At 45.6% G+C, this 17,617-nt stretch overlaps 1 long non-coding RNA gene across 1 annotated transcript; it reads right to left on the reverse strand.

The window, feature by feature from the left end:
• Positions 1–10,168: 10,168 nt before the first annotated feature.
• LOC120324568 lies at positions 10,169–15,441 on the reverse strand. Its single transcript, XR_005565981.1, has 3 exons — positions 15,250–15,441; positions 14,715–14,918; positions 10,169–10,251 (listed from the first exon to the last, which is right to left on the reverse strand). It is a non-coding gene; the product is annotated as an uncharacterized LOC120324568 (long non-coding RNA).
• Positions 15,442–17,617: the final 2,176 nt, after the last annotated feature.

Here is a 17,617-nt window from a genome sequence, read left to right on the forward strand (position 1 = left end):
CATTCTTTTTTTTTTGCCACCTTTCAGGAGAGAACTTCAGTCAAACTGGTTGCCCTGCTCAGACAAGCTTTCTAGCATTCCCATAGCCTAGTCAAACACTGGGGATAACATAAAGTTAAGGTCCTTTTAACTGGCTGTTGTCTGAGGCTAAAGATCTAGTCAGGAAAGGCAAATAAATCTCAGTATTCAAGCTTTTAAAAATTTCCCTGGAGATAATAATTACATTGCTTTATAAAGTTAAAAAGAAACCATAGGCTGAAGCTGTTCCCAGGTTGTTTTGTACCACATAGCAGAGACCCATTAAAGGTGGGAAAGGCAGCAAAGGGCTCATCCTTTCAAAGTTCAGCAGCTTGCACCTAAGAATTGGCTGGCTCTGCCCACGTGTTGCCTTTCCATACGTGCTGTACAGAGACTAGTTTTTCCTGCCTCAAGTTTTCCCATCTTTTGTACATTGCCTGCACAGTTCTGCGTTACAAATTACTTCTCATTTTTGACAACAGTGTTTGGGCTTCATGGATGGGCAAAAAGAGGGATTGTGTTGCATCGGGTGAGTGCTTTGCTGTCTTTAGAGGTCACCCGTGGTATTTCTGCCCCAGCCCTTGCTATTTCCCATTTACTGCAGCAGCAAACTATTAGTAATCCGATGAGCCAACCAGACACCTGGCAAAACAAGGGTTAGTCAGGCTGAATTGATTACTCACAAATTTCCATGTGATTTACAAATCAAGGTTGCTCTTTTCCAATGAAAGAAGCAAAAATAATCAAGCAGAGAAAAAATATTAAAAGGAAGTTCAAATTCTATTTGGGGATTTTTTTATTTTTTTTTTAAATTAGTCTCCTGCAGATGGATCCCTTCCATGTGCCACAAAGCTGACAGTCACATCCAGCTGAGCTCTACTGGGCTTCAGCTGTCAGCACCGGAACAGTTACGTAGGCACAGAGGAAATAAAAAGGCCTGTCAGACTCTCCAGTAATGTTATGATCACTTTAACTTAGCAGTCCTTGACACTCATAGATAAGGACTGTAAGTTCTCTCGGTACTACAGAAATATTGACACAAAGAATATGTTTATGCCTGGCTGTGGCTCTGCAGGACAAGATGGAAACAACAACAGCAGTCTCAGGACTTAATTTCTTTGGCTTTGCAAGGGCATCTCTGCTGCAGGGCCAACTGTTTATTGATTTTTCTTTTTTTTTTTTTCTTTCACAGGTTTGGAAATTATGTTGTCTTTTCAAGTCAGAATCATAGGCCTAGGGGGAGATAAGTTGGAAGAAACTCATTTTAGGACTTAAATGTTAATGCTCCTTTGACTATTAAAGACAGTGGGGATCTGGGGAGAATTTCTGATTTTCTCCCGAGCTTTCTCTTCATTAATATAGTGAGAGAGAAAATGTCAGCTGACTTTCTGGCTGCATTTCTCTAGGCCATCTTTAACCAGGTCCAGCTCCAACCTCGGGTTTCCATGCTCTGCATTTTAATCTACTGGCAAAGCACCCACAAGCAGAGCTGTCTGTGCCTGCTGACATCATGAACATCCAAGGGAATCAGACCACCTTCTGCAGGGATAGGGGTGTGCTGAGTGTGTGATAGACAAGTTGTCCCGTCACTGCCTCCTCTGGAGAGATGAAGCACAAGAGCTGGGGCTCAGCTGTTTAAACCCCTGTCCTGAAGATGCACAGAAGCCAATGCCTTCGATGAGGCACACAAGGCTCACTGCAAGAGATTCAAGAGCACAGGGAAGAGCCTAGTCCAAGCTATCTCTCATGAAGATGACTCAGGGACAGGAGGTCTGTAAATGTAACAAAACCCACTGGCTCGCCTTGAGGAGATTCAGCTCCTATTTCTGCTAACCCAAGTTTAGGAAAGCAAGATAGACTGGAAGATGTACAGGAAGAACTGGGCCAGGATGAATGTTGGCTCCAGTTCAGGAGTGGATCTGTAATAAACTGTATTCCCCTGCCCTCTCCTGGAAGGAATACGCCAGAGCTGGGTGCTTTTGTGCAGGATATTTGTGTTGAGCACTCCGGGGAAGTGACTCAAGGTGGTGAGAGGAGATGGTAATTTTGAAGACAGTGTTTACAGGAATAAACAACTATGACCATATTGTGTCCATCGTGCACTGCCAACACCACATCTGCCAGAGAAACTGGCACACCTCGAGCGAATTTCCATGTTTTCAAGGAAGAGCTGCCTGCCTGTCTGGCCATTTGCATTGAATTGGGAAACAGAGAGGGTGACCCAACCGATGGAATTCAGAGCCTCTCTCTCACCTTAAATAGGAAACACAAAGCCTACATGAAAACCCCAGTAACCTTTGCTCAGGGAGCAGCAGAGCATTGCCAGGTCAGAAATGCAGCACCAGGGCACCGACAGACAGTGCTCCTGTGGGCACCAGGGCGGAACAGGCAAGTGGGACCCCATTGCTTGGACAGTGAATTGGTGAGAGCCCAGCAAGGAGGTTGACTCAACCTCTTTGGAGGTTCTAGAGTAGAGACAACACCAAAGTCCTCAAAATCAGGAAGATCCAGGTCTGGTGTCAGGTCCTGAACCTTCTGCTGTGATGTTACTGTTAACCCTCCAGACAGAGTTCAGTGACTATGATCCATTTACCTAGATTCACACACAGATATGTTAGGAGCTTTTGCAAAGCTTCTTGCTTTTCCAGAGTCAGAGGAACTACATTTTTTTTTCTGAACACTGAACAGCCAAAGCAATACTAGTTCTGTCCTACAAAGGACTGATTAGCAAATCGCTGCTGTTGAGATAATAATGGGAGCAATGAACCACAAGACCCAAATGTAGAAACTATAAATAAGTCTCTGGTTCAACAGTTACCGCACAAAACTATGGATCAGGACCTCTGGAAGTGCAGGATCAACCACATGTCCACTATATAACCTCGCAAGTGTCTCACATACTTCCAGGTTATTTTGCAGTTGTGTTCCACCAAGTCTTTCTAAACCCAGCAAAGAGTTATGCAAAGAGGTATCCCTCAACATGTCTGGTAGGTAGATCACTTCTGTCCAGCTGGGGTGCTCCCAGCCCAGAGGAGAATGAGACCATGCATTGCAGACAGGCTGTGAGCAAATGCTGGTGGGGACATTATCTTTTAAACCTTGACTAACTGCTCTGCCTTCATGATGGGGGAGTCTCTGAGAGCAAAACAAGCACTACACAATATCTTAAGCAGTTCCATAACTGGTTTCTTTCCCTACTCCACCCAAACTTAAGTCCCATTTTCTGGGTTTGAGGTACTTTCAGCACATTTCTTTACCCTCTCCTTCACCCTCTTATCAAAGAGATGAACTTCAATAAAGTTCAGTTCCAGCTGCCTTAAAAAGCGAGAAGGTTTGTATTTCCTACTTCAGTACAGGGGTTAAGAACAATGTGTCTGTTCAACACAGAAAGAGATGTTAAATGAAAGTTGAGTTATATCCCTCCTGTGACTAATGTTCTAGCTTGTTTTCTAAAGTTAATTTTTCATACGCTTTTTTTCCCCTTCTTGTTCTTTCTTACATTTGTCCAGACTCCCGTGTTCCTGAGGGACTAATTACCCACTCAGCAGTTACTCTGAAGTCCAATTGTAATAGCTGGCAAAACTCTGTTCTTCTATGCAAGCTTTTAAAATAATTCCTCAATTTATTTCAAACAGCACCACTCTCCAGAGCTTCTTCCTAATTTGGGTTGCCCTGAACTGAGATTCATTTCACTGCTGTTGAGAGCTGACTGCTTTGCTTGTCACAGGGTAAATACTTTCAGCAGAATAATTAATAATAAATAAACACTCAAGGTCCCCTCCAAACAACTGGATTGCTCATATAAAAAATTATCCATTGTGATGCAAGCCTCTGTTTTCTCATCTAATGCATCCTTAGTAACAAACTAAAACCACTGATTCAGACCTGGATTTTTCTTCTTCAAAATACAGATGTGATCATAGTGTTTTCATTCACACTTGTCAAAAAATTGGGGGGAAAATTACTCATACATCCTGTGATCTAAAGATGCCCATTTTCTATTTCTGTAGGTGTCTGGCAGTAAAATATTCACCCTTGCTGATTTCACAAGCAATAACAGAGAGTTAAATTCAGATTACTGGCTTATATTTTTTTCTCCACAAACACTGCTTGAGAGGAAACCATGTCCTTTCCCAATCCTGCTACTATTTAAATGTCTATATGGCCAGAAGAGACTCACCTCATCTCCTTGCTCTGCAGTTTCTCCACCTGTTCCCTAAGGATAATAATCTTGACAATATATAATCCTGAACAAACTGATGTTCATAGAACAGACTTCAACTGTCTGGTGAAGAATATATAGAAAAAAGATTATGAGAAAACTTTTTTTTCAGGACAACAGAGTTGTGCAAGCAGCACAGGGAATATAGCAGCTCTTATGGGAAGAACCTGTAATCTCTGAATGGAAGAGAACATCACATCTTATTTAGAGATTTAATTCTCCCATAACCTCTTCTTAATGACATGCTAATGCATTTTTTCCTAGAGAAAAGATATCTCTAAACATCTGCACATCACCCAGTCTTTGTCCAAGTGGACCTGGGATCCGTCTGCTGCAGAGGCTGATGCAGCAACAGCCCTCAGCTCTAAAGCCAATTTACCCCAATGATTGGGCAACATTTAGATATTTTTGCTTAGGCTTGCATTTAACAGTGACCATCCTGTGCATCATCTCTCTTATTATAGTGAAGCACTGATCATGCAAACGTGTCAGAGTTAGCTGAAGTTCATTCTGGTGATTTCCTTTGGATTTCTTGTCTAAATATCACAGTCCCTGAGGTAAATACTGGCCAATTTCTGCCCTGCAAAGTGTGAAGCATTGCCATGCCAGCCCTTCTCCTCACAGCCTTCTTAAGACAACCAGTCAAGAAAACTACTTTTGCTTTTACACCTAGAAATAAACTACCAAAAGAAGACAGAAAGGATGTTGTTTCTGAGATGTCAAATTTTTCACTTCTAGCATGCAAAATCTAGTATAATCACAAGTATAAGTTATTTGCTGATGGGACCCACAGCAAACCAACACAGCAGCACCACTACTAACCTGAAGTTTCACTGGTGGGCTCAGCAGAGGCTAAAGAAATCAATTGCAAACTCTGAATCTTTTTGTCAAAATTGATCTGGTAATTAAATATTTACTTTCAAGACTTGTCTCAGTCCTATTTCCAGCTCAAAATTAGAGATTTTTGAGAAATACCTTACCTCTTCACCTACATGCTAAAAACCAATCTCTTCCATTTTTGTAAGGCTAGCAATTTTTTTAATACAATTTTCTACATCTTATATTTTTTCACTTCATGAGCCATCAAAAATGTTCCTATTAATGTAGCAGTCTCACTTTCACTTTCCCCAGGGCAAGTCTCTGGGAGCAGCTACCACCAGCAGCCCTGAACTGCCTAAAGGAGAGGATGCTGTGCACAGCCCCAGGCATGCTGGAACTCCTCCTGCTGGATTGACAACTTGGAAAATCCCAGTATTTCCAAAATCCAAACTTGGGAGCTGTTCTTAATCTGTCATCAGCTTTTTAAGAAGAACCTAAGAACTGTCTGGGCATTCATAGAAAAATTGAAAACGTCAGATGCTCCTTCCTTCCCCCTGACCTATGTGCAGAGCTGTCAAAATGGACCGTGGCTTGGGCCAGCACACTGTTGAGAGGATCAGAAACAGCATTTCACCAATCTTGGGCTGGATTCAGCCCACTTCAGACTGGGTCTGGCAGATGTGAAATGTCAGCAGCCACTTCACCAACGGGTAGGTCCAGCGGGGCACAGGCAATGCTTGCAGTGGTGCCGGGAGGTCACAATGAATCACATCCTGCTGAGCAGCACAGGGTGCTTCCCAACCTGCCTGCCCTGCCACAGCCCCTAGGGAGTGCAGAGGCTGATGTGCCTCAGGGAAGTCCTGCCCCAAGGATGTGCCAGTCTCTTCCTTCCCTGCAGCACTGGGAAACCTCCCCTGAGGCAAACAATCAGGTGTAGCAGTGTGTGTCACCCTATTTCACCACGGCTTGTTGGGTACAAGCGGAAGCCGCTGTTGCTCTTGCCTTCTCACAAGCATCCAAAATAGCTGCTTATAGGTAACTACTCCTATCCTCCTAACCAGTGCCACAGAGATGAAAGACAAGCCACATCAGGGATTTACTGGCACCCCCTACTGTGCTGCCTGCTGCAGCTCCATGATAAATGGCATTTGCTTGTGCCAGCCAGTATCCCAAGAACAGGAAAAAGGCTGCGAGTTTGACAGTATTTTATCTGCTTATGGGTCGACAATGGAGGATCCTCCTTTTAAAAATCAACTCCCACTTGCTTTCAGCCAGAGGCTTCTGGAGCAGCAGGAATTTGCAAGGAAGAAGGGCCAGGTGTGTAAGCAGATCTCCACCACGCAAAGTGGCAGAGGGGCCGCCTGTGCTGCCAGTCGGTGACCCATTAACCACCCTGCGCGGGGACAAACTCACGCGCAGCTGCGGCAGTGGCACATGGCCAGCCCGGGCCCTGCCAGCCCAGAGAAGAGGGACAGTATTGCAGCCTTTGACGTCATTCCAGAGGGATCAAGCTCAGACATCTGTCCCAGTCAGAGATTGCGCATGGCCCCCCCAGAGAACAGACACATTGTGCAATGCCAAAACAGACTTTACCAAGGAATCGGGCACATCCATGCCTGACAGCAACGCAGCTCAGCGCCGTCAGGATCAGCCTTGAGTGGGTAGGAACGGCAAGAGTTTGGCAAAAAAAATGATGAAAGTCTGCTCAAAAAGCTGTTTAATAATTTGCCTTCAGACAAAAACATTTTAAAATAGAGGAGAGTCACTGTGCAGCAGCAAAATGATGGCAAAAAACCCCTGTTTACCTTCACAAGCAGAGCTGTTTGCATAGGGTATAGGAGAGGGTTTCTTGGATTTTTTCTTTTTTTGGGGGCATTACCTAGTACAAATGGGCTTTGAAAAGAGAAATAAAGGATACAAATATTCCAATATCAAATATCAGTTAGCATGAGTGTGTGGAGATGTTTAGGTCTTCTCTGGGTAAAAGAATCAATGAAAATTCATGGGAAAGCCAGAAGATAGTGATGCTTTTGGAGATGGTGGGAGGGAGAGAAATCAGAGCACACAAAAAGGCTCCAAGGCAGCCAAAGGAACTGGACACGGGCAGGAACACAGAAAGCCCCAGGCCACTTGACTGGATGCTTGGGGCAAATGTTTCAACGCTGAACTCACACGTGGGATGTCACCTCCAAGGAGAACACGAAGGGCCAACATTTCTGTCCAGGCAATAGAAGATGAGCAATGGAGGGACCACTGGGCTCAAAGGTGGGCCAAAGAATCAAGAGTTGGAGGTTTTTCAGAAAAGGAATGAGTTCTGTTTTTCCCATAAAGGGCTGAACAGAGCTGCTGGTGGATCTGCAGCCTGTCAGGGCAGAGCCGGACCAAGTCCAGGCATCCCGGCTGAGGCTCAGCTGTGCCATGGCTTTGCTGCAAACCAGCGATGGGAAGGTGTCCCAGTCATCAGAGCCCAGTGGGTGCAATGAATCCTCGTAAAAATACAAGGCAGAAGAAAAGCTTCAGCAACCCAGAACAAGAAGTGCAGAAAGCAATAAAAATGCTGAAAGAAATTGTCTTGAGCAGAGGCTCCTGAGCCACACTGGAAGGTAGCCTCTGTGTGGGACAGGGCCAGCCTGAGGAGTTGGCAGTTCTCGACCCTCTTTTGGAGCCCACTGAGACCCAGACAGGAGACAAAAAAATTTTGTCAGCTCAACTACTGCCGCCTCCTCCTCCCTCACACCCACTTTCGAGAGGAAAATGTGCCAGGAACCTTCTTTGGCTGCCTTCAAGCCCACAGACCCGCAGAAGAGCCACGTGGGCTGCTTTGAGGGGCCGTCTTGAACAGCCACACTTTAATGGAGCTGCAGGATTTACCTCCTGAAACGAGATCAAACTGTGACCCAGGATGAGCGTAGCCCTAAGTCGCAGGTCTAACATAGTGTATGGGGAGTGGGAGGTAAATCAGGCAAACTGCTGGAGGTTCACTGGGCTTGGCTCATTGCAATGCTATATATTCAGAGAAACTTAAAACAGCTTAGATGTATTGTAGCAGTAGAACTCCTTGCTTCACCATTTAACAGTGTCAAAGGCAGAAAGTTTTTTACAAGATGCCAGAAAAAGTATCAAGAAAATAAAAAGAGCCTTTTAACTAGTCCCTTGAGAATGTTTTAGCCATAGGCCAGGCTAAGAAAGCACCGAAAGGTCTACGGGAAACTAAATACGTGGATAACAAATCTAAACACCCTTACTTTACAAGACCCTTTCCCACAGCCACTGCTGAGCTGAATAGCCTGAACAAGCTCCATTAGATTTTATCTGGGAACTGGCAAAAGGGGTTCAATCTGAAAGACAGGAACCAGATGTTTTCCCTTCAGTGTACAGTCTAGGGAAATTTGGGTCGATAAATTTTAGCTCATGTAATACACACACGTGGCAGACCATTGGAGAGGGTACAGCATGGCAAGTGTTTTCAGCCTGTTTTCCATACCTGGATGGTGTCCTGCTGCTGTATCTAAAAGGTTCATAGTAAGACAGAGTCTGCCAATGTCAGCTGGAACCAAAGCTGTCTCAAACCCAGGTAATTTGCCTTGGATACACTGCTGCTGACAGGGGGAAAAGCCATGAGCAGGCAGGGAGCAGGGTCCCTGCTGAGTCAGCCAGTGCCCAGGGCCCCCCTGAGCTGCTCCTAGGATACTGGGCTGACCAGGTTTGCCAATATTGCACAACCCCTGGGGAGATGGGGTGACGAGGGAAAACCGTTGCACTGGGCACCTGAATGCATCTGAGCCTTTCAGCAGCCTCCCAGTATTGCAAAATCCACACTCATATAATATGCAAGTGGTAGGGTTTCTAATTTAGAATCTGCATTGGAACAAGAACAGAGAAGGCATTAAAGGGTACTGGCTTAACCTGGCACAAGTCTGCATTCAGCCAGGTAAGACTGTTGCCATACCCGAAAGAAACTCCCTTCAGAGGCTCTGAGCACCATTTTCCCCATTTTCCACAGGGAAAAGTCTGAGGTCAGGACACACCTTACATCTCTGGGGCATAGTTAGCAGCCACAAAGAACAACTCAAGGAGCAATCATAAACCTGCCCCCAGCCCAAATGCAGCAACGCTGATGCTCTCTCCAGACAGCTCAGCTGCAAACACGGCTCTGGGGGACCACAAGGGAATGGCTGCTCCAGTGGGAGCTGTACCCAACACAGAGGAGAGCCCTGCAGAAGTGGGGATGAGCTGCAGGGATACAGGCTGTGGAGTCTGTAGTGGGAGTTTGTGTCCTGTTGGAAGAAAATGGGCAGAATCTGAACCAGAACCTGCCTGAGAGCGAAAACGGGATGGGCAGCAGAGCACAGCAGAGGCTTGGAGGGCAGCAAAATTGGAGTGGGGGCTGAGAGAGGGAGATGCTGGCAGAACGTGGGAGGGAAGCACTAGGAAACAAGTTTCCATTAACTTCACCTCCTAACCTCTAAATGTCTAAAAATCAGCCATCATTCAGTGTGTGAGCCATTCAATTGTGGCTGTCAGTAGTCAGCAAGACACATCTAGAAGGAAGACAGGCACTGAGAGCTCAGCACAACAAGAACCGAGTCAGAGGAGCTACTTACCTGAGCCATCAGTCCTGGGAGATGCCTACCTGCAGCTGAGCTACAGGAAAAAAACGATTTTCCTACAGGCTAAAGAGACCCATGGGAATCAGGTGTCGTTTAGTTATGACAGCATTCCTACCTAGGAAGAGAAAGCAGCCAAAAAAAGCAGTTATATTAGATCAGTATTGGCAGCACTGCTGAGAGAAACAGCCCAGGGGAGGAAGAGCATTTTTTGGGCAGGGTCCTGGCTACTCAAAAAGGGGCTGGGGACTGTGAATATTTCAAGTGCGATGAACTCAGTATCACAGGAAAAGGACCTTTACCCTGCCTTGGGAAAGGGGGTCACCTGTCAGAAATACCCACCTCCTCCACCAAAGGCGGCACCCTCGGGAGCTATTTCCACCTGCAAGTGGTGATGGGGTAAGTGATCTGCAGGTTTTTTTCAGGTGAGAGGCCTTTGAGTTAACAGCAAATACAAGCCCACTGTGTTAAATGAACTTTATTCCATTTACAAAACAATATGAGCTCCTCACACTGCCACTGAGTCGCTGCATCTGTCAGGTCAAACTGTGTCAAAAGGTCTCTGACTCACTTCTTGCATCAGACCTGTAAGAAAACGAATCAGGGATGATCTTTAATATCTCAATCAGCCCATAATCCTCCATAGATCTCCAGCCTAAATTCATCTCTCTCTGGTAATCTCTTTGGGAGCCAAATTTGAGGCTAATTCTGTGCCTCATTCAGTGCAAGTAGGGTGTGGGGAATGACAATAGTTATCACTCAAGGAGGTCAGCGAAGGAAAAAGGGGTTAAGGGATACGCTCTGGGATTTAAGGGATACTGGAAGCCAGAGCATGTTGTATTTAGATGGGAGTGCTGGTGCTCAGGAAAGCGTCACAGGACACATCTCAACAAGGATTGCCAGACCTGTGATGGACTTGGTGAGCCCATTGAGGAAACAGAATCCAGCCCTGATGGAGAGGGAGGAAATTGGGGGTGTGGGAGTGAAGGAAGTAACAGGACCCTGGGGGTGGAGTGTGAGCAAAGCAGTAGGAAACGTCCAGGGCTTGTAGTTGTGCAGAGGGAGCCTCTGCCCACGGCAGGGGACTGGAGAAGGGAGGACAGGGAACAGTGGAAGAGCCGCATTGCTTGAGCAATGCCTTTGCCTGATCTCTCAAGAACTGGAGACTAGGATGAGACCAAGGAACTGCCAATCTGGAACAGAGCAGAGGTGCCTGCAGTCAAGTACCTGGCTTCCAGCAGAGCTCAGAATTGGATGCTTTAGGGGAAAATCTTTGGTATCATCCCAGTTCCAGGAGGAGTGCAATACACCGAGTGTTTGCTCCCTTTGAGATAGCTACAGAATCGTGGCAGGGCAGACAGGCTATTCATAAGCATATCAGGTGTCAGCTGAGCTCTTTGCACTTGCTACAGATCATACATCAAGTCTAATGAGAAGGAATACAGGCTGAGGGGAACAAATGAGCACAGGTTAACAAAGAGGTATCCTCTTAATACAATACGTATGGGGAAGAACAGCAGCTGGCCCTGTGCACAGCACTGCTACATGGCCTTTGAAAGCTGAGCAAGATCACTTTACTGGCAACATGGTGAGAAGGAAGGGCTGAGAATGCTGTTTGTGACGATGGTTCTGCATTATTAGGCAGAATTGTTTTTACCAGAAAAAAACCTGTATCCAAACCTATTCATAGAAGTTTCATTATGCTATCTTATAAGGACATGTTGTGCCTAACAAAATAATAAGCCACCAGAAGGGTTAACTCTTTCTCTTTCCAAATCCTCTATGAGAGAGCTAGAACACAGATTTAAGAACAGACAAGAGATCATAGTTGTTTCAATTAATGTTTCAGCTAGCATCTGCTCTTTTTAATTAGTTGAAGTCTGGTGTCGTCTGGAGACAGAACTGCTGAGTAGAACTCTGCAGGCTTCCTTTCTGCTTAGCCAGCTATTCTGGTCCCTCTTGGTCCCTCTTGGTCTTTAGAAGCTTCTTCTCCATTTCAAAAAGGCCAGAGCTTGTTGTGCACTGACACTCTGTGCCCACAGACCTTGTATACATTTCACTGCAATAGGTTTCAAATCTGTGTTTCCCCCTAGAGGGAAAACTGACAGAGGAAGATGCCTTACAGATGTCCCCTCCCAGACATGTGTCTGTGCATTACTTCACTTATCAAAACACAGTTTTCTTCCACAAACAGGCATTGTCATAGAGTAGATGCAGGTGGATGGAGAAGGGTTCCCCAGGACCTGTTAACCTTCCTGTTTTGCTGGAAGCTCGCTGATCCTTCACCTCACTCTTTGTAACATGACCTTTGAGGATCTGAGTGTTTCAATTACACACAGATGAATAATTTACAAGTCACAGTTGTTGTAATAAACAAGTTCTTCTGCTCTGTCCAAACACTCAACATCTAACATTAAATTTCCCTCAATTTGCAAAAACCTCCAGGACTTAAACAGCACTCAAAAATGTTTGGAGGAGAAGCTGATGAGGGAAGAGCAGGGTGGCATTTCACAGCAGCAAACAGCACTGGCAGCAAGTACCCCTCTTATCTCCAAGCAGGGCATTGACCTGTTGTACAAACTCCAGGTAGGAAAGCCACTGGTAAAGCAACTCCAGATGTAATATTTACCCAAGAGGAGACATTTCAATGGAAAACAAGCCACAGGATCTGCTGACATCCTGGTAGGGAGAACAGCGGTCATTCACACAGGTGCTATTCCCTCACAGACGAGGGAATAGGAATGGGATGTGGAATTGCCAAGCGTTTCTAAGTAATAAAGCTGTTGTTTCATGAGGAACATGTTTGTGCTGTCCATGATTCCAGCTAAACAGATGTAAAATGTGGATTTGGTTATTGTCCCACCAGAGATCCACCAGCAGAATCACTTTGTTTCCTTGTGCCCTGGTATTCCATACTTCAAATAAAGATGCAAACAGGCAAATCCTGCAAGAAAACAGCCAGGCTGGCACTAAGCATTCCTGAACCACTGCACCTGGTACCCAGTGATGCCTCATTCTCTGGCAAAGGGAAGTGGATCCCATGAGCTACCTGGGGAACAAGAGCCACAGTTTTGAATTACAGATAATAGTTCCTATACAAGATTCTCTGAAGAATAAGATAGACAGGATCGAAACAGCTCAGGAGCAAAGCACATAACAGGGCTGGTTTTATCTTTAATCCATTCCACATGAGCAGAAAGAGTTTGGAGCCATGAAGCATGTGCTTCCTTTGCAGCTCAACCCATAACTTTACTAATCCTTTTTGCTCTGCTCCATAAGCCTTTGTTGAAGGAAATTTGTGTGCAGGACTTGCAGGATCAGCCTGTCTTACCGGCTGTGGCTTCATTATCTTCCTAAGGTGACCAAAACATAGGCTGTCATTGAAAGGGGCAATTCCAACAGCCCCAAGCCCACATGTCCCTCTTCCTCAAGCCATCACAATGACCATAATAAAAAGGGATCTTTTCCTCAGGCAGGGTATTTTTCAGCTGGATCAGTTCCCATGCAGTCACAGCAGTTGACGTTTTGCCACAAGGCAAGGGCCAGGAAAAAGGCTGGAACTGTGCCTCAAGAGCTTAATGCAAAATCATGAAGTTAAAGCCTCAGGTTCCTGGGTCATTTGTCCCTGCAAACAGCCTGGATTTATAGTCCAGCTTAGGAAAGTCTCCTTGGCTGCAGCTTTGTGGCTCTCTTTACAATGGGCCAAATGCAAACCCCTAGGTCCCCAAAGTACGGAGCTCTGAGCGAAGTCTGGAACTAGTTACAGTTCCTAGTTGGGGGTCAGGCCCAAGTGGTTATTCAGTACTGGCCTTGAAATTGCAGCCATATAATTCATTTGTATTCTCATCAGAGCAAATCAGTGGGGTCACCCCACTGAGCCCAGGCTCAGCCTCCCAGATCTCACTCTCCATTGTCTGGATCCATCCTTAGAAGTTTTCAAATGAGCTGGACAAGGCCTTGAGCAGCCTGACATGGCTTCGAAGTTACCCCTGCTTCGACCAGGAGGCTGGACTAGAGACCTCCAGAGATCCCTCCCCAATGCCATTATTCTGAGATTCTTTCATCTTCCACTGCACCTGCATCAGGCTCTGCCACACCACCACCACCAAGCAGTCCCCACACTGACTGAGCCACATGTCAGGGAGCCCAAGTCAGCTGGCTCTTCATGGCCTTGGCTGCATTAGCCCGGGAGCTGGAGCAAAGCACAGACCTTATCTGTGTGCAATTGTCTCAGCACACATTAGAATAAGCTTTACATTGCAAAAGAAACTGTCCCAGACCTGGCTGGGATCCCAAGGTGAACACTGCAGAACGTTTTCTCTTCTTCCCAGCAGGAAGAAGTCTGCATCCTCAGCAAGAACAAGTGTGAAATACAAATCACTGAGCACTTGCTGCTTGTTGTCCAAGTCATTACACAGCGCAGGAGTACCCACAGTGAAAGGATAGATGACAGGGGCTGTCTTGTCACTTCTGTGTGACCCTTCAGAGATTTTAGCAGTTTTCATCCACTAGATTGAAATCTAAGCAGTTGAAAGAATACCACACATTCATTTCAGATGAGACATCCCAGGAATACACTGGGGCTGGGCATGAGTGGTAGCAAACAAAAACCTGAGTGGGTTCTACTCCATCAGCTTGTTTGCAAAGGTGGGAGCTGAGCTCACAGGTCTTCTTTCAGAGCCCCGCTCTGGAGTCACTTCTCCTTCAACCCAGAGGATGGACCAGGGTTTCTTGGTGCTCGTCAAGCCTGGAGACCTCATCTATAAGGTGAAAGGGGCGAGAGTGGGACAGAGCCAAATCCCCAGTCCCGGCAGTACAGGGCTGCTGCCATCTCGTGGCTGCCTCTGGACATGCAAGGATTACCGGGGACAACTTCCCAGCTGGAAAATTTTCCATTGAGATAAAATCCTTCCCGGAAATAAGCTTCACCTGGAGAGCAGGGGGTAAACAACAGTCCCAGTTGTTAGAGCCTGTGGGGCCATAGCACTTGGGTACCACAGCTTTGCTGTTCCTGGGAGGTCTAATGCTCACCTTCAATAGCTGCTCACCTGGTTTGGGATGGCTCCACCCCAAGCTGTAGTGATGCTTTTTACATCCGGCCAGCACTTCCCTGTACCCTATGACCTAAGGAGACAGGAGACATCCCTGTTGCTGTTGAGAGGCCCTGGATTTGCTGTGCTGATGCAGCAGTCAATTTGTGCAGCCGTTCAGCCTGGCCTTCACGATGGTTTGGTGCTGGGAAGGGAGATGATCTGCAGGGAGACATGCTGGGGTCAGATGGGATGGATATGGTATCAAGTACTGTTTCTTTTGGCATCTTTTCATTGACCTGTGGTGCTGATGGAGGGATTTATAGTCTGAATAAGGTAAAAATGGAGGAGAACCACACGGTCACTCTTTCTTCCCCTTTCAGCCTCCCTGCAGAGCTCAGCAGCCTGCACAGAACTCAACATAAGTGTGAGAGCAGCCACATATTCTCCATGGGATCTCCAAAACTATCTACTTCCCCCCAGGCAGGAGACAGGCAGGAGAAGAGTGTCCCAGAGAGACCCAGCAGCAGAAAAACTTCTACTGATAGCTCACCAGAGACCATACTGAAGCAGAGAGCTGGCTGCACTGCCTTCAGCAGAGCTCTTGCAGGTGTTGTCTTGTGGACACTCACTTGAGGATACCTTCTTCTGCATTGTCTTTAATCATGGGAATAGGCTCCAACTTCCTCTTCTCCCTCCTGGGGTTCTCCAGGTTCTGCAGTTGCACAATTCACAGGGAAAGAGCAGAACAAGAGCTCCAGGGAAAGAAAAATCTGCCAATCCCTTTGGTGTTTCTGTGGTGTTTGCTGGTGGCTGCCAGGCTTTTCTCTCTGGCACATATTGTGGCTCACATCACAGAAACTAAAGTGAAATACTGAAATAAATGAGTCCCCTTGAGAACACTCTGGGCAATGGGGAGATGACTGCTCAGTGACCTGTGCAGCATCCTGGGTACACGGGGAATTTCCTGTAATGATAAGACTACAAAGGAATATTTATTTATCTAGATACTTATTCGGCTTTCATCTCTGTCAGTATTTCTCAATCAGCCATTTCAAAATGTTTTGCCATCACTAATTAACCCTCACAGCACCTCTGTAGTAGAATCAGCATCCCCGCATGCCCATGGGGTGACCGAATGGAGAAGTAATCCCTTCATGAAAAAACTGAGCAAAGAAATTATGATATCTTGAAATCCTAATCCTGTGCCCTAACAAAATCACCCCCTACAAGTCCCAAAGTCTCAGACATCCTGTTGGAAACATAAGCAGCCACCTGCCTTTCTTACCATGCCAACTGCCTGACTTTCTCAGCTGGGCACCGAGGAAGCACTGTCCAAACATTTAACAATCCCAAAAACTGGGGTGCCCTGAAGTGCCACTACAGAACCCAGAAACCCTTAAGGACCTGCAGGACTGGTCAGCTGCACAGCCTGTGCCAGCAGGCAGATTTTTCCCATGATGTTGCACATGCTATTTATTCCATTCATTAACCAAGTTAATGGTGGCTAAGAATAGACCCCAGATGTCCTTCTGGCCTTAAAAACTTCTTTGCCCTCAAGGAAACACAAAGCCTAAGTGGGTCATGGCATGTGTAGGACACAAATAGTGAACCCAAGCTATGAAGAGCTTGCACATTTCCAAGAATTCACAAAATGCATCTCAGCTTTTCAATAACCTCTGTTCCACTTCTGGGAAATAAGTGGTTAGCAAGGATAGTTCAGAACAGAGCAATGGATATATAAATGTATAATTCATTGATATAGAGATTATGCCAGACAGAGACAGAGCTGTTCAAATGTCTTCAGTTTCTGTTGTCTATTTCTGTGATGTTACCACTGCAGCAAACTCTCAATTCTGTAATAAACTGGTATTTCTGAACAAAAGCCATTTCATATTATGCCTTTAGAAAAACGCATCTTTAGTACAATTTAGTCCTGATTTTTATTTTGGTTTTGGTAATAGAAATTATTCTATAGTGTCATTTTTTATACATATTCCCTGATACATTTGGGAAATTTCCCAAAACATACTAAAGATAGCACTGTGGTTTTCTGCATCACTGCTCAAAATCAAAGCATTCATGGGCAGAATAAAGAAAAATTTCTTCCTATATAAGCATTTTTCTTCTGTTGCCTGAATCCAGTCTCTTGATAATCAGCAATTAGAGAAAAGAACTATAACAATCAAATGGGAGTTTGCACTTACAGTAATTCAAGCTATTTATTGCACAAGTTATTCAGATACAGAAAGCTGTTTGAAAACCTGTCAGTAAATGAAAGAAGCTGCTATTTCTGAAAGCTGAAATTGTATTAATAGAGATTCTAAAGAGTCTAAAGAAGAACACAGTCCATTTGGAATTGATTTGGTCTTCTGAGAAACCAGAAAGAGTAAATAGGGGCATTTAAGGATCTTCCCCTCTGTGAAAATGTATCACTCTTTTTCAACTGATATCCAGTCTCCAAACTGTGACTGTTCACACTTTACAAGCAGAAAGACCAAGGCAGAGGCTAGGAAATGATAAACTATGATCGTTTCCACAACCAGGGGCTCCAGCTCTCATTTCCTTAACCCTTTGCTTGCAGACATGGAGCTAAATACTCAATTCCTGGGCCTCAGGGACAGAAATAGTCATAGAATAGAATCACAAGATCATTACGGTTGGAAAAGACCTTCAAGATTATCGAGTCCAAACATTGACCAAACACCACCACACCAACTGAACCACAGCACTAAGTGCCATGTTGAACACTTTCAGGGATGGTGATTCCACCACTTCCCTGGGCAGCCCGTTCCAATGCCTGACCACCCTTTCAGTGAAGAAATTCTTTCTGAGATGAATAATGGATAGAAAACCCAGCAAGCCCAGGGGGACCTCTCACAACACAGCATTTTCCTTCATTTTCCAAGGGAGTTCAAACC

The sequence above is a fragment of the Pipra filicauda genome, unplaced genomic scaffold (genome assembly GCF_003945595.2).
Source record: "Pipra filicauda isolate LSUMZ 115617 unplaced genomic scaffold, ASM394559v2 scaffold593_size253620_pilon, whole genome shotgun sequence".
In the NCBI taxonomy this organism is placed as follows: domain Eukaryota; kingdom Metazoa; phylum Chordata; class Aves; order Passeriformes; family Pipridae; genus Pipra; species Pipra filicauda.